Source organism: Bubalus kerabau, chromosome 21 (assembly GCF_029407905.1).
Source record: "Bubalus kerabau isolate K-KA32 ecotype Philippines breed swamp buffalo chromosome 21, PCC_UOA_SB_1v2, whole genome shotgun sequence".
Classification (NCBI taxonomy): Eukaryota; Metazoa; Chordata; class Mammalia; order Artiodactyla; family Bovidae; genus Bubalus; species Bubalus kerabau.
In genome coordinates, this window is record NC_073644.1 from 26,780,372 (window position 1) to 26,807,872 (window position 27,501).

The following is a 27,501-nucleotide window of genomic DNA, read 5'->3' on the forward strand; positions in this document are numbered from 1 at the left end:
TGTGATGAGGAATTAACTTTTTTTTGGTCTTCTGTTCACATTGGTATAGAGTCCTAGGGTACAATTAACCTCAGGAAACACCTAGAGGATACCTACAAGGTCAAATGGAGTGGTTTTACAATATAGTTTCATAAGGGCACATCCTAAAGAATTTCAAAAAATGTTAAAACTACATGCACTACTATTCTTACTCTCTAGAATATTAGCAATTTGCTGCTGCTGCTAAGTCGCTTCAGTCGTGTCCGACTCTGTGTGACCCCATAGATGGCAGCCCACCAGGCTCCCCCGTCCCTGGGATTCTCCAGGCAAGAACACTGGAGTGGGTTGCCATTTCCTTCTCCAATGCGTGAAAGTGAAAAGTGAAAATGAAGTTGCTCAGTCGTGTCCGACTCTAGCAACCACATGGACTGTAGCCTACCAGGCTCCTCCGTCCATTGGATTTTTCAGGCAAGAGTACTGGAGTGGGGTGCCATTGCCTTCTCTGACTAGCAATTTGTATCTTATCAAATATACACAAATCACAAAATATGAAGAAAGTTCTAAAGATTAAATAAGATACTTGTCATTTTTCATTTAGTTAATTCATTAAGGAAACTACATTTTTGTTCTCATTGAAATGTCAATCAGTTTTTAGTGACAGCATGTAATAAAATATTTTATTTTATTTTTTTAAAAAATGTAGTTTAAATTTTAATTAAACTTATTAATTAACTAAATTAGAAATAAAGCTAGTTGAGTTCTAAATTAGCTTTATTTCAAGTCCTGTTTCTACTGGCTATTGAACTTGCAAATATATATAAAACTAAAGGAAGAAAAGTTTCAAGTACTGTACTTATTAAAAGATAAAGCACATTTTCTTTTTAATTTATTCTTGTTTAAATTTTTATTTTATATTGGCGTATAGTAGATTAACAATGTGTTAGTTTCAGGTGTAGAGCAAGGTGATTCAGTTACATATATACCTGTATCTATTTTTTTTCAAATTCTTTTCCCATTAGGTTATTACAGAACATTGAGCAGAGTTCCCTGTGCTATACAGCAGGTCCTTGTTGATTATCCATTTTAAATATATCAGTGTGTACATGTCAATTGCAAGATAATGTACATTTTCAACCACATTCACCAATAATGAATGCAAAAATGTATGTTAGTTCAGCTAACATACATATGTATTTCCATACAATGCCAATGATTTGCTTTAGCAAGCTAATTGGAAGATGTTGGATTTTAATCACTTTACCAAATTGGTTAAAAATAAATTACTGAAATTCTTCATTTGCAAGATTAACGGATTAGAAAAGTCTATTTCCAAATGTTTTTGTTAACATGACCAAACATGTAAATCTTTTATTTAGAGTTGAAATACTTAATATTTCATCAGCCACAAAATTCACTTAATGACAGTAACATTTTCAAACATCTATTTTCAACATTCTCTTTTATTCTTAAGATTCTTTTGGAAAAGCAGCTATTTTTTTCAAGTATTGCTAAATAGCATGTCTCCCTTAAAGCAATAACTGTAACTATATATACGGTTATAACCGTTGACAGCCATATATATAATATAAAAATATGAAAAATTGGAACAAATGTATTTTTGTTAAACAAAAGAAATATATAACTCTTTAAGCTGAATGACTGTTTTAAGTATTTCACTATTGGATAAACTTCAAACTCCTGTATGGTACAAAAGGTTTTCATGGTCCCTCCTGATTTCTTTACAAGGTGTTCTAAAGATTCTATTTAAAATCATGTACAGTTGGCCCTCTGTTCTGCGGCTTCCACATCCTTGTGGATACAGTCAGCTATGATACTATGCCATTTTAAATAAGGGACTTAAGCATCTGCAGAATTTGTTTTCAGTGCGGGTCTTGAAACCAACTCCCTGTGTATACCAAGGGTGACTCTTTTTGATCAATCTATTACTTCACAGTACACTGTGAATGAATAAATGATTTGAAACTGAATCAATAACTTAGAAGGCCACTATGAGATCCTACGTGTCATATAATTTTTCATTCTTTTCTCTCAGGATACCTGACAGTCTCTTCATGACATGTATCCCAGTATCACTCTAAGTATTAGAAATAGGAATGTAGCCATTATTTTTTTTCTTTCTTTTATCAGAAAAAGTTATAAATATGAACAACCTAATTTTTGTTTCCAGATCCTCAATATTTGATTTTGCACGTTCCCTGGGACATGTGTATCCTTTTTTTGGAGACCACAAGTATGAAAGATATTTCAAACTTGGGTGTGATTCAGTCTTTAGTGACAGGAGGTACAGTATGTCCTGAAGAACATCTATTTCAGGAAGTCTTACCCTGGGTCAGGGTTTAAGAAGGCATCTTTCCAGAAGATCTGTCAGGATTAGCAGCAACTGGGCAGATCCAGCCCTTTGGAAAGAGGGCTGGGCAAAAAAAAAGCAAGGATAGTCATTCAAAGAAATTGTTGTTTATGCTACGACAGAGTATTACACCAGGAAACTCATGGATTGGAAATCAAGATGAGAGCATCAGACAGAGCACACTGAAAACCAGAAGCCAAGTTTGCATGTAGGGCTTGCCCTGGCATACCTGATCAGGCTTTAATTAACTCTGGAGAAGTCTGATGGGAGAGGAGTGGGGGGAGAATGAAGGAACACAGTAGCCCTGACAGGCCATTATATCCCAAGGATGACTCTGACTACTCCAAGACCCACTGGAGGTTGCAGTAGCAGCTGTGCTATACACTTCTTTCCTCAGTCAAGATTACTCCAAATTTGAAGGAGAGTATTTTGCTTGAAGCATGTGAGAGAATGAACAAGAAGAGGCTGATTAAAATATAGACACTAAATGCACTAACATTTTGTAAGATATTATAAATGTTTGTGAGCCATTGGAAGGTAGTCTGGTGAAAGCTACCAACTCAGTCAAGCTTCATATTCAGTAAAACTATTAAGTTGTCATGGTTATCTTTATCTCTGTGTGTGTGCTCAGTTGCTCAGTCATGTCCAACTCTTTGTGACCCCATGGACTGCAGCCTGCCAGGCTCCTCTGTCCATGGAGTTTTTCAGGCAAGAGTACTGGAGCAGGTTGTCATTTCCTACTCCAGAGATCTTTCCTACCCAGGGATCAAAGTTGCATCTCCTGCATTGCAGGAGGATTCTTTACCACTGCATCACCTGGGAAGCCATGGTACAGGGACTACTGGATAAAAAGAACTTCATATTTTGACTTGGATTTTGGACCTTCATACTTGCATGAAGTATGAAATTTACATCTTTCTTTGTTATGTAGAAAGTTATGTAAACTATCTGTCTGTAAATAGGGGGTGGATTTGAGATTTAGAAGGGCCAATGACAATGCTTTTGACTAAGGTAGGGCCTATACACATTTTGCCAAATGAGTCTTAATAATGGTGTTGATGACTTCAACTAAATCAGAGGATTGAGGGTGGTAAACAGGAAAAGAGTAGAACTTGTCCAAACTCTGCAGACTTGTCAAAATACCTTATTAGTAGAATGGGTTCCTTGATCACTATCAAGTTTGAAAGGAGTTCTGTACATAAGGATAATCTTTTTCAAATGGACTTTAGTCACCCAAGAGGCAGGAGCCTGTGTGCAAGGGTGAAAACATGTAGACCATGACTAAAACATTTATATCCATCTGAAGGAAGAAGTTGTATAAAATGCATTTGCCACACCTTGACTGGTCCATTAGGCAGTTAAAAATGCCTGGGAGCTATACAAACAGGCATCCTTTGATTGTACTTTGAACAAGTGGAATAAATGAAGTAGGCACTTTTTATGGCCTTATTAATGTTACCCCACCAGTACTGATTCATGAAGGATATCATTTTGTCAGTAGACAAACGGTTTACTGCATGTACACTGGCAAGGAGTGAGGATTTTAGTCTCCAGAAGGACTGGGTTGTTATTTGGTCATAACCAAAGCTTACTCTTTTTATCAAACTAGTAATTGTTGAATTTCAGGTTTGGTTTTCCATATTTTGAGATCAATTTCTGGGCTTCTCTAGACAGTTTTTTAAAATTATCATTGAGGGAACTATTCCCTTGGGCCATGACATCGAGATTTGGCTGCCACTGGTTCCTTTAAGGGAAGAATTCCTTGTGGAAATATCAGCAAGGTGATTTCCCCAGTTCCCAGACGGTCATGTTTAGAATACCCTAGAATCTTAATAATAGCTGAAGCAGCAGGTAAAAGTACTGGGTCCAATAATTCTTATACATTAAGGACATTTACAACTTTATATCTGCTTCAAGTGAGAAAGACATGCTGTTTCCACAACATTCCAAAATCATGAGCTACATTGAAAGCACATCCAATATCAGTATAAATATTGGCAGCTTTGCTCTTGGCTAATGTGCAACCCATGTTAAGAGTGCTTAATTCAGCCTGTTGAGCCAAAGTAGACATAGGTAAAGATGTTGCATCAACAGTATCAAAAGGAATAGCAATAGCATACTGAACACGATATTTGCCATGTCACCTTTTAAACAAGAACCATCAATGATCCGAGGAATTTCCTGCAGATCAGCACAAGGAATCAGGAGATGATTCCTCAGCTTAAAGCTGTCATGAGGGGCTTCATCAGTGAAGAAGGGAGAAGAGTAGCTAGGTCAAGGTTTGATGTTGTTCAGTCACTAAGTCGTGTTCGACTCTTTGCAATCCCATGGGCTGTAGCACACCAGGCTCTTCTGTCCTCCACTGTTTTCCAGAGTTTGCTCAAATTCATGTCCATTGAGTTAGTGATACTATCTAACAAATTCATCCTCTCCTGCCCCCTTCTCCTATTGCCTTCTGCCTTTCCCAGCATTAGTATCTTTTCCAATGAATTGGTCCTTCCCATGAGTTGATCAAAATATTGGAGTTTCAGCTTCAGCATCTGTCCTTCTGAAGAATTTCAGGGTAGATTTCCTTTAGGATTGAATGATTTGATCTCCTTACAGTCCAAGGGACTCTCAAGAGTCTTCTCCAGCACCACAATTCGAAATCATCAGTTCTTTGGTTCTCAATCTTCTTTATGGCCCAACTCTCACATCTGTACATGGCTACTGGAAAAAACATAGCTTTGACTATATGGACCTTTGTTGCCATAGTGATGTTTCTGCTTCTTAATATGCTATCTAGGTTTGTCACAGCTTTCCTTCCAAGGAGCAGGAGTCTTTTAATTTCATAGTTGTGGTTACCATTGCAGTGATTTTGAACTCCAAGAAAATAAAACCTGTCACTGTTTCCACTTTTTCCCCTTCTATTTGCCATGAACTTGTGGGACTGGACACTGTGTTATAAGTTTTTTTAATGTTGAGTTTCAAGCCATTTTTTTCACTCTCCTCTTTCATCCTCATAAAAGGCTCTTCAGTTCCTCTTCACTTTCTGCCATTAGAGTGGTATCATCTGCATATCTGAGGTTGTTTATATTTCTCCAGGCAATCTTTATTCCATCCTGTGATTCATCCAGTCCAGCATTTTGCATTATGTACCCTGCATAGAAGTTAAATAAGCAGGGTGATGATATACAGCCTTGTCATACTCCTTTCCCAATTTTGAACTAGTCAGTCATTCCATATTGGGTTCTAACTATTGCTTCTTGACTTGCAAACAGATTTTTAAGGAGACAAGTAAGGTGGTCTGGTATTCTCATCTCTTTAAGAATTCTCCACAGTTTGTTGAGATCCAGACAGTCAAAGGCTTTAGTGTAAAGTCAATGAAGCAGAAGTAGATGTTTTTTTGAAACTCCTTTGCTTTCTCTATGATTCAATGAATGTTGGCAATTTGATCTCTGCTTCCTCTGCCTCTTTGAAACCCAGCTTGTGCATCTGGAAATTCTCAGTTCATATACTGCTGAAGCCTAGCTTGAAGGATTTGAGTATAATTTTGCTAGTATGTGAAATGAGCACAATTGTACTGTACTTTGAACATTCTTTGACATTGCCCTCCTTTGGGACTGGAATTGGAACTGACCTTTTCCAGTCCTGTGGCCACTGCTGAGTTTTCTAAATTTGCTGACATATTGAATGCAGCACTTTAACAGCATCTTTTCGGATTTTAAGTAGTTTGGCTAGAATCCCATCACCTCCTCTAGCTCTGCTTGAAGTAATCTTCCTAAGGCCCACTTGATTTCACACTCCAGGATGCAGGATGTCCGGCTCTAAGTGAGGGACTAAACCATCATGGTTATCTGGATCATTAAGACCTTTCTTGTATAGTTCTTCCATGTATTCTGCCACTTCTTTTCTTGTAATCTGTGTAATCTCTTTTGCTTCTGTTAGGGCCTTAGTCTTTCTGTCCTTTATCGTGCCCATCCTTGCATGGAATGTTCCTTTGGTATCTCCAATTTTCTTGGAGAGACCTCTAATATTTCCCACTCTCTTGTTTTCCTCTATTTCTTTGCATTGTTCATTTAAGAAGGCCTTCTTATCTCTCCTTGATAGTCTCTAGAACTCTGCATTCAGATGGGTATAAATTTTGCTTTCTTCTTTGCCTTCTGCTTCTCTTATTTTCTCAGCTATTTGTAAAGACTCCTCAGAGAATCACTTTGCCTTCTTGCATTTCTTTTTCTTTGGGGTGGTTTTGGTCATTGCCTCCTGTACAGTATTACTAACCTCTGTCCATAGTTTCTTAGGAACTCTGTCTGCAGGATATAATCCCTTGAATCTATTCATCACCTCCACTGTAGAATAAGGGATGTGATTTAGGTCATCTCTGAATGGCCTAGTGGTTTTCCCTACTTTCTTCAATTTAAGCCTGAGTTTTGCAATGAGGAACTCATAATCTGAGCCATAGTCAGCTCCAGGTCTTGTTTATTTACTGAATAGAGTTTCTATATGACCTGCAAAGGACATAATAGATCTGATTTTGGTATTGATCATCTGTTGTTGACCATGTGTAGAGTTATCTCTTGGGTTGTTAGAAAAGGGTGTTTGCTATGACTGGTGTGTTCTCTTGACAAAACTCTGTTAGCCTTTGCCCTGCTTCATTTTGTATTCCAAGGCCAAACTTGCTTGCTCTTCCTGGTTTCTCCTGACTTCCTACTTTTGCATTCTAATCCCTTATGATGTTCTTCTTTTTCCAGTTGTTTCAGGCATAAAATTAGGTTGTCTATTTAATGTTTTTCTTGTTTCTTGAGGTAGGATCGTATTGCTATAAATTTCCCTCTTAGAACTGCTTTCACTGCATCCCACTGGTTTTGAGTTGTTGAGTTTTCATTGTCATTTGTTTCTAGAAATTTTTTTGATTTCCCTTTTGATTTCTCCAGTAACCTGTTGGTTATTTAGAAACGTGTTTTTTAATCTCCATGTGTTTGTATTTCTTACAATTTTTTTCTTGTAATTGATATCTAGTCTCATAGCATTGTGGTCAGAGGAGATGCTTGATACAATTTCAATTTTCTTCAATTTACCGAGGTTTGATTTGTGACCCAAGATGTGGTTTATCCTGGAGAAAGTTTCATATGCACTTGAGAAGAAGGTGTATTCTTCTGCATTTGGATGGAATCTCCTGAAGATTTAAATGAGATCCATTTCATCTAATGTAAAATTTAAATCTTGTGTTTCCTTATAAATTTTCTGTTTTGATGATCTGTCCATTGGTATTAAAGTCTCCTACTATTATTGTGTTACTGTCCATTTCTCCTTTTATGTCCGTTAGTGTTTGTCTTATGTATTGAGGTGCTCCTATGTTGGGTGCACAGATATGTACAATTGTTATGTCTTCCTCTTGGATTGATCCCTTGATCATTATGTAGTGTCCTTCCTTATCTATTGTAATCTTCTTTAAGGTCTATTTTGTCTGATATGAAGATTGCTACTCCAGCTTTCTTTTGCTTCCCATTTGTATGGAATATACTTTCCATCCTCTCACTTTCAGTCTGTATATGTCTTTAGGTCTGAAGTGTGTTCCTAGTAGACAGCATATATATGTGTTTTGTTTTTGTATCCATTCAGCCAGTCTGTGTCTTTTGGTTGGAGCATTTAGTCTATTTACATTTAAAGTAATTATTGATATATATGTTCCTATTGCCATTTTCTTAATTGTCTGGGGTTGATTTTGTAGATCTTTTTTCTTCTATTGTATTTCTTAACTATATAAGTCCCTTTAATATTTGTTATAAAGCTGATTTGGTGGTACTGAATTCTCTTACCTTTTGCTTGTTGAAAAGCTTTCCATCAATTTTGAGATCCTTGCCAGGTACAGTGATCTTGGTTGTAGATTTTTCCCTTTCAGGACTTTAAATATATCCTGCCATTCCCTTCTGGCCTGCAGAATTTCTGCTGAAAGATAACCTGTTAAGTCTATGGGGTTTCCCTTGTATGTTACTTGTTGCTTCTCCCCTTATGCTTTTAATATTCTTTCTTTATGCTTAGTCTTTGTTAGTTTGATTAGTATGGGTATTGGCGTGTTTCCTTGGGTTTAACCCCTATGAGGAAAAGGACATCATTCTTTGACATTAGTTATAGAAGGTGATGTAGGTCTTCATAGCAGGTCAACTTCAGCTTCTTCTGCATCAGTGGTTGGGGCATAGACTGATTACCGTGATGCTGAATGTTTTGCCTTGGAAATGAACAAAGACCACTTTGTCATTTTTGAGACTGCATGCAGTACTGAATTTTGGACTTTTTTGTTGACTATGAGGGCTACTCCGTTTCTTCTAAGGAATTCTTACCTACAGTAATAGGATATAATCATCATCTGAATTAAATTCACCCTTTCCCATCCATTTTAGTCCAATTATTCCTAATATTTTGATGTTCAGTCTTGCCATCTTCTGCTTGACCACATACAATTTACAATTTACATCTTCTGCTTGACCACATACAATTTACAATTAGGTCCATTGATTTATGGACCTAATATTCCAGGTTTCTATGCAATGTTGATCTTTACAGCTTTGGACTTTACCTTCACCACTAGACCTATCCACAACCGAATGTTGTTTCTGCTTTGGCCCAGTCACTTCTTTCTGGAGCTATTAGTAATTGTCCTCCGCTCTTCCCCAGTATCATATTGGACACCTACTGACCTGGGGGCTTATCTTCCAGGGTCATTTCTTTTTGTGTTTTTGTACTTTTTGCCTTTTTATTCATGGGGTTCTTGTGGCAAGACCACTGAAGTGGTTTGCCATTCCTTCTTCCAGTGGACTACATTTTGTCAGAATTCTCCACTTATGATCACTCTGTCTTGGGTGGACCTGCCAGGCATGGCTTATAGCTTCGTTGAGTTATGTAAGCCCCTTCGCCACAACAAGGCTGTGATCTATGAGGTGGGGGTTGGGGGGGTGGGGGGTGGGGTGTGTGTGTGTGTCAAGGTTTCTACAATGTTAAAAAGTTGTGTGAGGAACAATTAACAAAAAGACTTCAAAGGAGACAAGCTGGCTTAAATACCCCAAAGGTAATTTTCATCTACAGAAGGGAAAAGTGAATCCAATAATCAATATGTCTAATGGCAGGTAGTTTCCTCAAACTCTCCTTTAAAACCTTGAAGACTATGTCATTTGGTTCTTCCCGTAAAACTGGGTTGGGGTCATTTTTATGTTAATAAAACATATGGAGATTGGCTATAAGAGAGAAAACTGAAATCCAGTTTCAGCAGTAAGCAACTGGTCTGAGAAAACCTCACACCTGCTTCTTAGCTTTGAAAAACTTAGGACACCATGAAGTCTATCTAGGTATAGCCCTTGTTTTGATAGCACATGCCCTAAATATCAAACCTAGGTTTGGTCAAACTGCAATTTTTCTTTGATGATCTTATGTCCCTTTAAAGCTAAAAGCTTTAGCAAGTGGATGCTGTATTTCTGTGAGGAGGCTTGAGAAGGAGAGCAAAGAAGCAAATCATCCACATATTGCAACAAAATCAAGCCACTGGGGAACTTTATATCATTCAGATCAGCCTTCAGGATTTGCAAAAAACAAAAAGGACTCTCAGTAAAACCCTGAAGCATTACTGTCCAGATGAATTGCTTTTCTTTCCAAGTGAAGGCAAAAAGATATTGGTGAGCTTTATCAAATGGAATACTAAAAAATGCATTGCATAATCAGTTACAGTAAAAAATTTACTTCTGGTAATTCCCATGGATGTTAGTAATGTATGAGGTTTAGGAACAATAGGGTATTAAGGGATAACAATGTTATTGCTCAGAAGTCCTAGACAAACCTCCACCCTCAGCCTGTAAGTTTTCTCCCCAGTAAAAGAGAATAGGTACAAAGACCACTATAATGGATAATGAGGTCTTGACACTAGTAATCTCCTATAATGGGTTTACTTATAGGGTATTGATTAATTTGGGAAGAGGTTTTGAGAGACCTATTTGAATCTTGATGGTAGATGCTCTGTGAGTTTGGCCAATATCAGTTAAAGACTGTGCCCATAAGAAAAATGGTAGTGAATGTAATAGGGACAAACGATTGGCGTTTTCAGAATCTGCTAGTATCATCAGAGATGGAACAAATAAAATATGTCAAAGCTTCATTTCATTCACCTGATTGGTTACTTCGATAACTATCATCAGTTTCTAGAATCACTGTTCTCTTTTGGGATAAATTCCAGTATGATACTTCTCAAAGAATTCTTGGCCTAATAAATGAATCATGGGTGGAGAAACTAAGGAGAAAAGAATGTGTCTATCTCAAAAAACTTAAACGAATGGGAATAGGATCAGAGACAGGAACTTTGTGAGGTTTATTTTAGCTATTTGAACTGTTTCAATACTCTGAGGCAGGGGCTGCTTTATAGCAGTGGGGTTGAACATCGAGAGTGTGGCTCTGATATACATTAGGACTGAAAGAGATTCATCCCCAATTGGAGAAATGTTTCTCTGAACTGATTTAGAGAGAAGACTAGAAAGAGCTCTTGTAGTTTCTCAGAGCCCTATCATGGAGAATTGGAAAGACACTGGAAAGTATAGTTAGGGGGCTAAAAAGTGACTGAAGTGCTTAAATTTGTAAAAATCTCATTTTCAATGTCCTGTTTGCAATAATAGCAGAAACTAGGAGGGTTTGGGTTTCATTTAGGAGCCTTCATTTACTGGAGTTGATGAGCAAGAGTTTTGGTGGTCTTCCTTTGAGATAAATCATCTAGACCGGGAGTGGGATCATTTGCCAGATTAACTCAATCTGGAGTACACACAGTTTCCTATTCCATCCTGGTCTTTTTTACTAGAAGGAAAAGGTCATGGTTCAGTCCATTAATAAACATAACAATTAAAAGCTACCTAATTGTTTCCTTAAAAACTCTCTGAAGTGGATTGTGATATTCATGAACAGGATCATGAGATTCTTGCCTGCAAGCCTGAATTTTGTTCCAATCAACAGGCTCTTGAAAAGCCCTCAGAAGTGCTCAATAATGGAACCTGCTGCTGCTGCGAAGTCACTTCAGTCGTGTCTGACCCTATGCAACCCCATAGACGGCAGCCCACCAGGCTTCCCCGTCCCTGGGATCCTCAAGGCAAGAACACTGGAGTGGTTGCCATTGCCTTCTCCGATAATGGAGCCTAGTCATATAATAATTCGTGGGCTGGTTTCCCAGTTGTAATTTGAGCAACCTTTCAGGATTTTCCCAATTAGCAGCTGTCAGCCAATGCTAGGCCTGACTTTCACCAAGTATATGAACCAGTCGATATAAGTGAAGGAAAGCAGACTGATAAGTTTGAATGACTATATTAAATCCTCATCAGATCTGGGAAGATCTTCAGTTACTTTGGGAAAATCTTTGACTATGGCTCATGGTTCAGCTTGAGTCCACGGAATACAAGAAATTAAGGGTTTCCCTTCTGGATCCCCGTAAGACTTAATTTTAAAGGGGCAGGTTCTGACAAGTTCAGAGGAAAAGTGAGTGGAAAAGAGTTTCTGAGAGAAAGTGAAGTTTGACAGGAAAATTAACTTGGGGAAGCTGAGGTATAGAGAAGGCATAGATAGTGGGGAAGGGAAGGAGAAAGAGGGAGCCAGAGGTGAGTCTGAGGGCAAGGAGCTGAGAAAGAGACTTAAGATGGTGAGGGAGGCACAGCCTGAGATAGAGAAGCCAAGGAAAAAGAATTTGCAGCCTTAGGGTCAATTTTATTTTCCTTTAATAGTTTGCTTGCCTCAGTTAATCTCAAAATCTTTTGCAGAGAGGCAATCGTAGGTTCCTGATAATTTTGGGAAGCTTCGAAAAACCAACTGAAATAAGCATCCCACTCAGTCCTGGAAATGTTTGAGCTTCTGAAGTCCAACTCAGCTTTAAGGAAATTAAGTTTGTGCATTTCAAAAATTTCCCATAATGGCTATTGATATTCTAAATTATGTTTGGTCTCCTTTGTCCATTTTGTTGAAAGCACTCATCAGGAATGACTGCAGCTTTTAAAAATAAAATCGGCCAAGTCCCCATAGGGGAGCACCCTTAAAATATTTATATAACTTGGATCTCTTTTCTCAGACAGTTTTCTCTAAAGAACAATTTTCAAATAGCTCAAACAATTTACAGCTCAAACAGCTCAATTCAAACCAGCTAATCTCAGCCAGTTCTAAAGAGACAGCTTGGTCCTGGAGAAGTCAGGCTAAAGGCTTTTTTCCCAGCCAGTTTTCAGAGAATAGCCCTATCCAAAATTATAGGCCAAGGCTGAAAAACCGGCACAGATTCAGAGAAGTAGCCCCTGCTCCAGAAGGAAAGTGAAAAGCATTTTCAGACAGCTTTGGTTGAAACAGTCTGATTTCAAAATCAGATCAAAATGCCAAATGAATACTTGCCTACAGAACAAGGCCTTATCTAGAAAAATAAAAACTTATAATAGATCCCAAACAAAGCCTGGAGAGTTCCAGAAGCAGAGGATGGAGCTTGGATCCAAAAGAAAGAGGTACCTTCAAAATTCAGGGCTGGAGAGACAAGCAGTGAGCAGCAATGGGCTCAATCGTGAGCACCAGGCCTGTGTTCTCACTGGGCTCAGAGCTGTCGGGGGTCTTCTCCATCCCTTGCAGGGGCCACCAAATGTAGACCTAAAACAAACAGCCTGCTAGGTATGTCTCTAGCAAAGGTGACTTTATTTGGGATCAGTAGAGATTTACAGTTTGGAATCTACAACCATGACAAGTAAAAGTGTTAGTCACTCAGTCATGTCCAACTCTTTGCGACCCCACCAGACTTCTCTGTCCATGGGATTCTCCAGGCAAGATTGCTGGAGTGGGTTTCCATTCCTTTCTCCAGGGGAATCTTCCCCACCCAGGGATCAAACCCAGGTCTCCTGAATGCAGACGGTTTCTTTACTGACTGAGCCATCAGGGAAGCCCTGGTGACAAGCTACAGGTTAGCTGCAGCCGCACAGCAAAGAAAGAACACTTATATATAGAGGGAAAGGGAGGTGGGATGATTTTAGTAAACAAAGATTGCATGGCTTTTTATTGGCTGAGTCCTTGCAAGGAAGGAGGAGTCTTTCTTCCCGTTGGGCCCTGATATCATCCCAGGATGTGAGAGCTTCCCTTTCTGATCTCCCAACTCTGTTTAACTGAGTTTTGTGTCTGCTAATTTTTTGCAAATTAAAAATTGGCTTAAAGTATATACCTTATGTTAAGTACTCTTACCACAAAAATAATAATAACAACAAATAAAGAGGGCAAGGGGAAATTTATATTGGTGATGGGTATATTTATGACAAACATCGTGATGGTTTCATGGTGTACATGTGTCTCCAAATCATTAACTGGTATGTATTAAACAGGAATAGCCTTTTGTGTGATGGTCATACTTTAATAAAGTGTATTTTAAAAAAAGAACTTAATGTGATACAGCACAAAAAAAAATGGTAACTTTGACTAATAAATATATTGGTTCTTTGGAAAACAACAGAATATTTACCTAATATAATGAACTTCTACCTAATGGTGGTAGACGTCTGCTTAATTAATAAAGAAAATGGAGAAAACACAGACATACAAAGTAAGAAATGGCATAAAGGTAATAACATTGAAATAGAAGGAGCATTTAATAAAATATTGAAAGAGGATTCTTTGAAAGCCTCTATGAAAATAAATTTGAAAGCCTGGTTTAAATTAATATATATAGGAAAATAACTTTTAACAAAACTGATCTTTTAGAGATAAAAAGCTTAATTTCTGTAGAAGGAATTTTAAACATTACTAAGAAACTACTGTACAATAAAGGGCATCCCTGGTGGCTCACTGGTAAAGAATCTGCCTGCCAATACAGGAGATGTGGGTTCGATCCCTGGTTCAGGAAGATCCCCTGGAGAAGGAAATGGCAAACCACTCCAGTATTCTTTCTTGGGAACTCCCATGGACAGAGGAACCTGGCGGCTACAGTTAATGGGTTTGCAAAAGAGTCAGACATGACTTAGTGACTAAACAACAGCAACTCTATAATAAAGCACCCAGTCCAGTCAGTTTCCCAAAAGGAACCTACAAACTTCTGAAGAACAGATAATCACAATGCCAAATAAAATGTTTTGAGTGGGGTAAATGAAGAAATACGTCCCAACTTTTTTTGAAGCTAGTTTAAAATCAATAATTAAACCAAATAAAGATAGTACTGCTGCTGCTGCTGCTAAGTCGCTTCAGTCGTGTCCGACTCTGTGCGACCCCATAGACGGCAGCCCACCAGGCTCCCCCGTCCCTGGGATTCTCCAGGCAAGAACACTGGAGTGGGTTGCCATTTCCTTCTCCAATGCATGAAAGTGAAAAGCGAAAGGGAAGTCGCTCAGTCGTGTCCGACTCTTAGCAACACCATGGACTACAGCCCACCAGGCTCCTCCATCCATGGGATTTTCCAAGCAAGAGTACTGGAGTGGGGTGCCATTAAAGTTACAAATCAGTAAATAGAACATTCATTACCCACTGTATGGCCTGGTGGTCTACAGTTGAAAGAGTTGTAAAAAGTCAGACATGACTGAATGACTAAGGGTGTGCGTGCACACACACACATACACACACACATACACACACACACATACGCATAATGAAAGGTAAGTGGTATTTATTTCAGGAAAGCAAGGTTGGTTATTTATGTAGATTAGATATAAATATAGACATAGACATACGTTAGGTAAAGAGAAATAGTCTTACTCTCCCGTCTCTTGCCTCTCTGTTGTTTAGTTATTCAACACTGTATTGGAGGTATTACCTAATGTAATTTGATAAAAGAAAGCAGTGAGACATCTGAATTAGAAAGAAGTAAAAATTCGCTATTCACAAAGATACAATAGTATACCTAGAAAACACGAGAGAACCAATTATCATATTGTCAAACACAAAAAATGAGTAAGGTAGCAAGGTATACTCTATCTATCAGATCTAGTCCCTTAAATCTATTTCTCACTTCCACTGTATAATCATAAGGGATTTGATTTAGGTCATACCTGAATGGTCTAGTGGTTTTCCCTACTTTCTTCAATTTAAGTCTGAATTTGGTAATAAGGAGTTCATGATTGAGCCACAGTCAGCTCCTGGTCTTATTTTTGTTGCCTGTATAGAGCTTCTCCATCTTTGGCTGCAAAGAATATAATCAATCTGATTTCGGTGTTGACCATCTGGTGCTGTCCACATGTAGTCTTCTCTTGTGTTGTTGGAAGTGGGTGTTTGCTATGACCAGTGCATTTTCTTGGCAAAATTCTATTAGTCTTTGCCCTGCTTCATTCTGTATTCCAAGACCAAATTTACCTGTTACTCCAGGTGTTTCCTGACTTCCTACTTTTGCATTCCAGGCCCCTATAATGAAAAGGACATCTTTTTTGGGTGCTAGTTCTAAGAGGTCTTGTAGGTCTTCATAGAACCGTTCAACTTCAGCTTCTTCAGCGTTACTGGTTGGGGCATAGACTTGGATTACTGTAATATTGAATGGTTTGCCTTGGAAAGGAACAGAGATCATTCTGTCGTTTTTGAGATTGCATCCAAGTACTGCATTTTGGACTCTTTTGTTGACCACAATGGCTACTCCATTTCTTCTAAGGGATTTCTGCCCACAGTAGTAGATGTAATGGTCATCTGAGTTAAATTCACTCACTCCAGTCCATTTTAGTTCGCTGATTCCTAAAATGTTGACGTTCACTCTTGCCATCTCCTGTTTGACCTCTTCCAATTTGCCTTGATTCATGGACCTAATGTTCCAGGTTCCTATGCAATATTGCTCTTTACAGCATTGGACCTTGCTTCTATCACTAGTCACATCCACAACTGGGTATTGTTTTTGCTTTGGCTCCATCCCTTCATTCTTTCTGGAGTTATTTCTCCACTGATCTCCAGTAGCATATTGGGCACCTACTGACCTGGGGAGTTCCTCTTTCAATATCCTATCATTTTGCCTTTTCATACTGTTCATGGGGTTCTCAAGGCAAGAATACTGAAGTGGTTTGCCATTCCCTTCTCCAGTGGACCACATTCTGTCAGACCTCTCCACCATGCCCGCCCGTCTTGGCTGGCCCCACAGGGCATGGCTTAGTTTCATTGCTGGTTTTAGAAAAGGCAGAGGAACCAGAGATCAAATTGCCAACATCCGCTGGATCATCAAAAAAGCAAGAGAGTCCCAGAAAAACATCTATTTCTGCTTTATTGACTATGCCAAATCCTTTGACTGTGTGGATCACAATAAACTGTGGAAAATTCTGAAAGAGATGGGAATACCAGACCACTGATCTGCCTCTTGAGAAATCTGTATGCAGGTCAGGAAGCAACAGCTAGAACTGGACATGGAACAACAGACTGGTTCCAAATACGAAAAGGAGTACGTCAAGGCTGTATATTGTCACCCTGCTTACTTAACTTATATGCAGAGTACATCATGAGAAACGCTGGACTGGAATAAGCACAAGCTGGAATCAAGATTGCCGGGAGAAATATCAATGACCTCAGTTATGCAGATGGCACCACCCTTATGGCAGAAAGTGAAGAGGAACTAAAAAGCCTCTTGATGAAAGTGAAAGTGGAGAGTGAGAAAGTTGGCTTAAAGCTCAACATTCAGAAAACAAAGATCATGGCATCTGGCCCCAGCACTTCATGGGAAATAGATGGGGAAACAGTGGAAACAGTGTCAGACTTTATTTTGGGGGGCTCCAAAATCACTGCAGTTCCAGTGGTCATGTATGGATATGAGAGCTGGACTGTGAAGAAAGCTGAGCGCCCAAGAATTGATGCTTTTGATCTGTGGTGTTGGAGAAGACTCTTGAGAGTCCCTTGGACTGCAAGGAGATCCAACCAGTCCATTCTGAAGGAGATCAGCCCTGGGATTTCTTTGGAGGGAATGATGCTGAAGCTGAAACTCCAGTACTTTGGCCACCTCATGTGAAGAGTTGACTCATTGGAAAAGACTCTGATGCTGGGAGGGATTGGGGGCAGGAGGAGAAGGGGACGACAGAGGATGAGATGTCTGGATGGCATCACTGACTCAATGGACAAGAGTCTGAGTGAACTCCAGGAGTTGGTGACGGACAGGGAGGCCTGGCGTGCTGTGATTCATGGGGTCACAAAGAGTCAGACATGACTGAGCAACTGAACTGAACTGAACTGAGCAAGGTATACAAATAATATTTAAAAAATCAGATTTTCCTATATATATAAATAACCACCTAGCTACAATGTTAGCAAAAACCTCATTTTTAATAACTAAAGAAAATTAAAATGCAAATACTTGGAAATTAATTTAACACATAATGAGCAAAACCAAAATAGTCCTAAAAGACACAAATGTAGTTTTGTACAAAGAAAATACATCCCTTTTCTTCAACAGAAGTCAACATCACAAAGATATCAGTTCTCCCTAGAGTAATTTTTAAACTTTATACAATTCTTTAAAGTATTCTTAAATTCTTAAAGTATTTAAAGCCAATAAACTAGTTTTTTGCAGCTAGAAAAATTGATATTAAGTTCATGGGAAAAAAATAATGTAATAATAACAAGGGAAAAAAAAAACAGATGAAAACCTGTAATAGACTCACAAGATATTAAAACATGAAATTGCCCCCACAATGAAGGCAGTATAGTATTAACTCATAAACAGATATAACCAGTATATAACAGAAATTTCCGAAATAGACCAAGGTACATATGTACAAATGAAGTACATAACATACATGGCATCACAAATCACTGGGCAAAGTAGGCTCTTTCTCAATGATGCTGAGATCATTGGCTAGCCATTTTAAAAAAGATGAAGATGATGATTCATAGCAGACACTATATGTAAAAAAAAATTCAAATGTTATCAGGGACGTCCATATAAAAAATGCATGCAACTAGAAAAAGACAAGTTGCGCAAGTTCCTCAAAAACTTGGGTGTAGAAAAGACTTTCTAAATATCACTCACAATCCAGATGTAAGAATGAAAACTTTCCAAATTCTATTAGAAAGAGCCAAACTTTTGAGTGATGAAAACACAATAAAGCAATCTAAAAAACAAAGGAAACCAGAGAAAAATTTAAATGTACAGCATAGTTAAAGGCTGCTGCTGCTGCTAAGTCACTTCAGTCGTGTCCGACTCTGTGCGACCCCATAGACGGCAGCCCACCAGGCTCCCCTGTCCCTGGGATTCTCCAGGCAAGAACACTGGAGCGGGTTGCCATTTCCTTCTCCAATGCATGAAAGTGAAAAGTGAAAGTGAAGCCACTCAGTTGTGTCCGACTCTTAGTGACTCCATGGACTGCAGCCTACCAGGCTCCTCTGTTCATGGGATTTTCCAGGCAAGAGTACTGGAGTGGGGTGTGGTTGCCTTCTCCAGTTAGAGGCTAGTATCCCTAATATATGGGCTTCCCTCGTGGCTCAGATGGTAAAGAATCTGCCTGCAGTGCAGGAGACCCGCATTCAATCCCTGGGTTGGGAAGTTCCCCTGGAGGAGGGAATGGCTCCAGTATTCTTGCCTGGAGAATTCCATGGATAGAGGAGCCTCATGTGGTATAGTCTATAGGGTCACAAAGAGTCAGACACAACTGAGCGACTAGCACACACACACATATCCCTAATATATAAAGAACCACCAGTGGCTTCATAGTGACTGTCCAGAAGTACCAGAGCAATTGTTCACTTTCTTTCTGAAACTTCCTTGTCATAATTATGCCTTTCATACAGAATCATTCATGTGGTAGTTTAAAAGAAAGCATACACTTCCACTATTTGAATTACATATGAGTGTAGTACTAAACTCAGAATACAGAATGTAGCTGTAAATTCAGTGCCTTAGGCAAAATTGTCTTTTGGCAAATTGAACTCAGAATCATTTGATTGCAGAAGTCATACCCCCAGCCTGATTTTATGCTAATTGGCCAGGTGATTCAGGTTTTAAAAACAAATTTCTTTCCTTCATCCCCTAATCAATTTACTGCTCTGTCTTTGAAGTTTTACTACACATTCTGGATGAATCCATGGGTAAATCCACCACAGTCTCTTTGACTAAATGGATGTTAATGAATACAATATTGAGCTTTTTGTTGGCTAAATTACCTCTAACAAGATATTTTAGAGTTAATTTAATGAAGTGCACTAGGAAGTTAAGTAAGCGGCTTATTTTATTGTATGAGGCAAGTTGAAAGAGAATAAACACAATAAATACTATAAGGTAAAAAAATACATAATTTTTTTGTCTACAAAGTGTTTTGAAATCCTTCAAATGAAAAGGTCACTGTTGTCATTAATCACTTCCTTCTATGTCTTATCTCCCTGAATATTGGATTGATAAATTTACTTTATCTATTGCTATTTGGGGGCTTCCCTGGAGGCTCATATGGTAAAGAATTTGCCTGCAATGCGGGAGACATGGGCTTGATCCCTGGGATGGGAATATCCTCTGAAGAAGGAAACTACTTCTGAAGCTACCCACTCCAGTATTCTTGGCTGGGAAATCCTATGGACAGGGGTGCCTGGTGGGCCCCAGATTTTGTTCCAGGATGATTTCACATAAACTATATAAAACAAGTACATGATGTTACTATGTAACTTTGATAGATGTATCTGAATAGTAAAGTGGAAAAAGCTGCAATCTTTACTTGTATTAACTATAGAAATACTTGTGTTGTTTTCAAAATGTCATTAGAGATAAGAAGAATTGCATGACTATCTTTCCTACTTTTAGGAAATAGCTCTCACACTAAATATGGGCATACTGATTTAAAGTTTACATAGCATTTGACATGTGTTATCTCTTGATTCCTACAACAAATCTTCAAGATAAACAAAGAAGGATTTTCTCCAGGAAAACAAAAGAACTAAAAGAGGTTAAGGACATAAGATCATACTGCTGATATTCCTGAACTTTTCCTATAAATTAAAGGCTTCCCTGATGGCTCAGACAGTAAAGAATCTGCCTGCCATGTGAGAGACCTAGGTTCGATCCCTGAGTCGGGAAGATCTCCTGGAGAAGGGAATGGCAACCCACTCCAGTATTCTTGCCTGGAGAATTCCAGGGACAGAGGAGCCTGGGGGGCTACAGTCCATGGGGTAACAATGAGTTGGACATGCCTGAGCGACAAACACTTTCTAAAGTGCTGCTATGAAAAACAAAGTTGATTTATTAACTGGTCTGGGGACAAGTTGTTGCTACATGCAGAAAACAATCAGTTGGCATTGGCCTCTTTAATTTACCTACCATCTCCTTGCCAAATCAACAAATGCTTCAGGGAAGAGTTTTCCTGATATTTCTACCACTGCTGAGCAGGATTCAGCAGTGCATCAGTTGGAGTGCATATGTACTTTCACCAAACATTATGAACTCTGAACACAGATAAGAAACAGGGACACCCTCTGGGCAATCAGTCCAGAAACTTGTTGACTTGCCACAAACACATGCTGTACTATTGTGTTGAGCTGGAAGCAGTCACATACTTGCAAATGTCTAGCAACTGGCTCTCTAGGAAACCAGAAGTCCTGATTTGCAGGGTTTGCCATCTCTATAAATATTCTCACCAAGGCTAATTTCAAACTTCCAACATCACTGAACAGAGTTGGGAAGGGATATGCACCATCCGTTCTCATTGGCAGATGTGATTCAGCCCCACCCAATGCTGAAAGTCACCATTAATTTCCATGTCTTAAGTGTAGCTTTTGGAAAAGAGGTTGTGGAGAATATACTTTTGTATTTAGATTAGATTCCATATTTTACCTGGATCACTTGCTATTTTCACCTAATCCATAGCTAGCTTAAGACTGGGGGAATATAAAAGCACAGAGATGAATGTTTCCTACTTCCATTTTACCAGAAAACTTTCAGTAGAGCTCTGATGTAATGAGTCAACTAAGAATTTGGTCGAAATTGTACCACAGGAAATAAGATAGCCCACAGAGCTCCAAAGGAGTGTATATTTTCTGAGTCTGAATGAATAAAAGAGACCTTCTTTGTGTTTCACAAATAGGATTTCCCTCTTAAAAAATCAGAACTTAGTTGTGGTCATGGGAAAATATTAGACACGTCAGACAAAACAAACAAGTCTCTGTTTTCTAGGGGTCTACAATCTACCTGGAAGAAGGACTTAAACACAAGTACCAATAATGTATGTTTTTAAGAGCAAGCATTTTGAGTTTATAGCTTTGATGTAGTAAATCTCTAACTGCCTACTCACTTGACATCAATTTTTGAAGTCTGTTTCTTTCTTAAAAAAAAAAAAAATATATATATATATATATATATATATATTTATTTATTTAGCTGTACCAGGTCTTAGTTGTAGCATGTGAGATCTTCAATCTTTGTTGCCAAATGCATGATCTTTAGTTGGGGCAGTCATCTTTACTGATCTTTACTGTTCCCCTACAGGGATCGAACCTGTAGCCCTTGCACTGGGAGCAGAGAGTCTTAGCCAGAGGACAATCAGGGATGTCCCTAATGTTTCTTAGTCTTTCTTTTCACACAGACCAATGAGTTACTTGTGATCCTTGGAATTAATTTAGGTTTTTCTCTGGAATTGATATGTTCAACCTGTTTTATGAACACTAACAGTGGATTAGGTTGGCACATTGTTTCTGAATGATAACTTTGTGTGAACTGGAACAATGTTCCTTAACTCAACAAGTTATTAAAAATGGACACTTCTCTGTCTGAATGATCCTGTGTGATGACAATCCACAGCAATTCCAAATGGTTTTCCGGTGGGAGTTTTCCTGGAAGGTCTGGTGAATACATCTGTTCTAAGTGACTATGCTCTCCACCTAGGAGGGCTGTCTTGTGTCAAATTATTGAGAAATAAGCTTCAATGAGGAGAATTTATCCTACTCTTCAGTTATTCTGTCTAGGTGACCATCTGGTTCTCTGTACTAACACCACCAAAAAGTAGGCTAGAAACAAACAAAAATCTGTTGAAATATGTAGGTTATATTCTTAGCATTTCCATTACAAAATTGTCGTTCAGTCACTAAATCATTTCTGACTCTTTGAAACTCCATGGACTGTAACACGCCAGGCTCCTCTCCCCTCCACTATCTCCCAGGGTTTGCTCAAACTCATATCCATTGAGTTGGTGATGCCATTCAACCATCTCATCATCTGCTACTCCATTCTCCTTTTGCCATCAATCTTACCCAGCATCAGGATCTTTTCCAGTGAGTCTGTTCTTCACATCAGGTGGCCAAAGTATTGGAGCTACAGCTTCAGCATCAGTCCTTTCAATTAATATTTAGAGTTGATTTCCTTTAGGATTGACTGGTTTGATCCCCTCACAGTCCAAGGGACTCTCAAGAGTCTTTTCCAGCACCACAGTTCTAAAGCATCAATTCTTCAGTGCTCAGTGCTCTTTATGGTCCAACTCTCTTATTGGTACATGACTATTGGGAAAACCATTGCTTTGACTCTACGGATCTTTGTCAGCAAAGTGATGTCTCTGTCTAGGTTTGTCAAAGCTTTCCTTCCAAGGAGCAAGCATCTTTTAATTTCATGGCTGTGGTCATCATCTGCAGTGATTTTGGATACCTAAAAAATAAAATCTGTCACTTCTTATACTTTTTCTCCTTCATTTTTCCATGAAGTGATGGGACCAGATGGCACAAGCTTAGTTTTTTGAATGTTGAGTTTCAAGCCACCCTTCTCACTCTCATTTTCACCATCATCAAGAGGCTCTTTAGTTCCTCTTTGCTTTCTGCCATTAGAGTGGTATTATCTGCATATCTGAGGTGGTTGATATTTCTCCTGGCAGGCTTGATTCCAGCTTACAAAACTCCAGTTACAAACTTGGCCATGTTTAACTCATACATCAACAGTTTTCACAGTGAGGTTCCTGGAGTAGAAGTAGCAGCACATGGAAATAGATTTTCCACCACATCTGGTACCTACTGAATGAGAAATTCTATGGGTGGAACCCAGGAATTTATAAGCTCTCCAGATGATGCTGATGCAGGCTCAAATTTGAAAATCACTCTTAGGACAAGTATCTTTAATATGCAAGGACTTTCTCCCCCTGTTGGTTTAATGAATAAAATTCTAGGAAGATATATGGGCAATTACTTTTTTCTTGACATTCTTTCCTTTTCAGTAATGTTTTTCCTAATTTTTTTCTCTTAACCAAAATCTTCAAATACTGTTTACCTTTTGGTATTAACTTCTGTGATGGAATAAACTCATTCTATTGAGGAAAAGCTAACTGACTCCTCTAAGACTTCTGGACCACTTAAATTACATTTAATTCTACTTTAAACACAGCACAAGTTGATTTGAATTTTAGGGCTTTTAAAGAGAGGTGTTTATTTTGTAGTTAATAAAGGATGAGAGGACCCTTCCAGAAATTTCTGGTTGAACACTTTTATGTGAGGGGATCCTTCAGGCTAAATTTAAGTTCCGTAATGCCCCATAATTGCCCATAAGAGTCCAGGAATCTCTAGCAGAGGACTGGGTCAGTGGTGGCCTGCTGCAGGGCTGGGGGCACTGAGTGTAGCAGTTCTTGCATGGGACCTTTTGAAGGAGGTTGCCATTATCTTCATTACCTCCACCATAGTTTGGCCTCAGGTAAATAACAGGGAGGGAACATAGCCCCACCCATCAGCCCCACCCACCAACAGAAAATTGGATTAGAGATTTATTGAACATGGCCCCTACCATCACAACAAGACCCAGTTTCCCCCTCAGTCAGTCTTTCCCATCAGGAAGCTTCCATAAGCCTCTTATCCTTCTCCATCAGAGGGCAGAGAGTCTGAAAACCACAATCACAGGAAATTAACCAGTCTGATGAAATGGACCACAGCCTGTCTAACTCAATGAAACTATGAGCCATGCCCTGTAGGGCCACCCAAGATGGACAGGTCATGGTGGAGAGTTTTCACAAAATGTGGTCCACTGGATAAGGGAATGGCAAACCACTTAAGTATTCTTGCCTTGAGAACCCCATGAACAGTATGAAAAGGCAAAAAGATAGGACACTGAAAGATGAAATCCCCAGGTTGGTTCAGTTCAGTCACTCAGTCATGTCCAACTCTTTGCGACCCCATGAATCGCAGCATGCCAGGCCTCGCTGTCTTTCACCAACTCCCGGAGTTTACTCAAACTCATGTCCATTAAGTCGGTGATGCCATCTAGCTATCTCATCCTCTGTCATCCCCTTCTCCTCCTGCCCCCAATCCCTCCCAACATCAGGGTCCTTTCCAGTGAATCAACTCTTCACATGAGGTGGCCAAAGTATTGGAGTTTCAGCCTTAGCATCAGTCCTTCCAATGAACACCCAGGGCTGATCTCCTTTAGAATGGACTGGTTGGATCTCCTTGCAGTCCAAGGGACTCTCAAGAGTCTTCTCCAACACCACAGTTCAAAAGCATCAATTCTTCGGCACTTGGCTTTCTTCACAGTCCAACTCTCACATCCATACATGACCACTGGAAAAACTATTGCCTTGACCGGACAGACCTTGGTAGGTGCCCAATATGTTACTGGAGATCAGTGGAGAAATAACTCCAGAAGGAAGAGATGGAGCCAAAGCAAAAACAACACTCAGTTGTGGTGTTGGAAGTAAAGTACAATGCTGTAAACAGCAATATTGCATAGGGACCTGGAATGTTAGGTCCACGAATCAAGGCAAATCTGAAGTGGTCAAACAGGGGATGGCAAGAGTGAACATTGACATTTTAGGAATCAGTGAACTAAAATGGACTGGAATGGGTGCATTTAACTCAGATGACCATTACATCTACTACTGTGGGCAAGGATCCCTTAGAAGAAACGGAGGAGCCATCATAGGCAACAAAAGAGTCCGAAATGCAGTACTTGGATGCAATCTCAAAAACGACAGAATGATCTCTGTTCATTTCCAAGGCAAACCATTCAATATCACAGTAATCCAAGTCTATGCCCCAACCAATAATGCTGAAGAAGCTAAAGTTGAACGGTTCTATGAAGACCTACAAGACTTTTTAGAACACCCAAAAAAGATGTCCTTTTCATTATAGGGGACTGGAATGCAAAAGTAGGAGGTCAAGAGATACCTGAAGTAACAGGCAAGTTTGGCCTTGGAGTACAGAATGAAGCAGGGCAAAGGCTAATAGAGTTTTGCCAAGAGAACACACTGGTCATAGCAAACACCCTCTTCCAATAACACAAGAGAAGACTCTACACATGGACATCACTAGATAGATGGTCAATACCAAAATCAGATTGATTATATTCCTTGCAGCCAAAGATGGAGAAGCTCTATACAGTCAGCAAAACCAAGACAGGGAGCTGACTGTGGCATGGACCATGGACTCCTTATTGCCAAATTCAGACTTAAATTGAAGAAAGTAGGGAAAATCACTAGACCATTCAGGTATGACCTAAATCAAATCTCTTAAAATTATACAGTGGAAGTGACAAATAGATTCAAGGGATTATATCTGTTAGACAGAGTACCTGAAGAACTATGGGTAGAGGTTCATGACATGGTACAATACAGGGATCAAGACCATCCCCAAGGAAAAAAAATGCAAAAAGGCAAAATGGTTGTCTGAGGAGGCCTTACAAATAGCTGAGAAAAGAAGAGAAGTGAAAGGCAAAGGAGAAAAGGAAAGATATACCCATTTGAATGCAGAGTTCCAAAGAATAGCAAGGAGAGATAAGAAAGCCTTCCTCAGCAATCACTGCAAAGAAATAGAGGAAAAGAATAGAATGGGAAAGACTAGAGAACTCTTCAAGAAAATTAGAGATACCAAGGGAACATTAAATGCAAAGATGGGCTCGATAAAACAGAAATGGTATGGACCTAAACGAAGCAGAAGATATTAAGAAGAGGTGGTAAGAACACACAGAAGAACTATACAAAAAAGATCTTCATGACCCAGATAACCATGATGGTGTGATCACTCACCTAGAACCAGACATTCTGGAATGTGAAGTCAAGTGGGCCTTAGAAAGCATCACCACGAACAAAGCTAGTGGAGGTGATATAATTCCAGTTGAGCTATTTCAAATCCTAAAAGATGATGCTGTGAGAGTGCTGCACTCAATATGTCAGCAAATTGGGAAAACTCAGCAGTGGCCACAGGACTGGAAAAGGTCAGTTTTCATTCCAATCCCAAAGAAAGGCAATGCCAAAGAATGCTCAAACTACTGCACAATTGCACTCATCTCACACTATAGCAAAGTAATACTCAAAATTCTCCAAGCCAGGCTTCAACAGTAAGTGAATCGTGAACTTCCAGATGTTCAAGCTGGATTTAGAAAAGGCAGAGGATCCAGAAATCAAATTACCAACATCCATTGGATCATCAAAAAAGCAAGAGAGTTCCAGAAAAATACCTACTTCAGCTTTATTGACTACGCGAAAGCCTTTGATGGTGTGGACCACAACAAACTGTGGGAAATTTTTAAAGAGATAGGAATACTTGACCACTTGACCTGCCTCTTGAGAAATCTGTATGCAGGTCAGGAAACAACAGTTAGAACTGGACATGGAACACAGACAGATTCCAAATCGGGAAAGGAGTATATCAAGTCTGTATATTGTCACCCTGCTTATTTAACTTATATGCAGAGTACATCATGAGAAATGCTGGGCTGGATGAAACAGGAAACAGTGACAGACTACTTTTGGGGGCTCCAAAATCACTGCAGATGGTGACTGGAGCCATGAAATTAAAAGACGTTTGCTCCTTGGAAGAAAAGTATAACCAACCTAGACAGCATATTAAAAAGCAGAGGTATTACTTTGCCAACAAAACTGTGTCTAGTCAAAGCTATGGTTTTTCCAATAGTCATGTATGGGTGTGAGTTTGGACTATAAAGAAAGCTGAGTGCCAAAGAATTGATGCTTTTGAACTGTGGTGTGGAGAAGACTCTTGAGAGTCCCTTGGACTGCAAGGAGATCCAACCCGTCCATCCTAAAGGAAATCAGTCCTGAATATTCATTTGGAAAGACTGATGCTGAAGCTGAAACTCCAATACTTTGGCCACCTGATGTGAAGTACTAACTCATTAGAAAAGACCCTGATACTGGGAAAGATTGAAGGCAGGAGGAGAAGGGGATGACAGAAGTGAGATGGTTGAATGGCATCACCGATTCAATGGACATGAGCTTGAGTATACTCCAGGAGTTGGTGATGGACAGGAGGCCTGGCGTTGACAGTCCATGGGTTTGCATATTCGGACATGATTG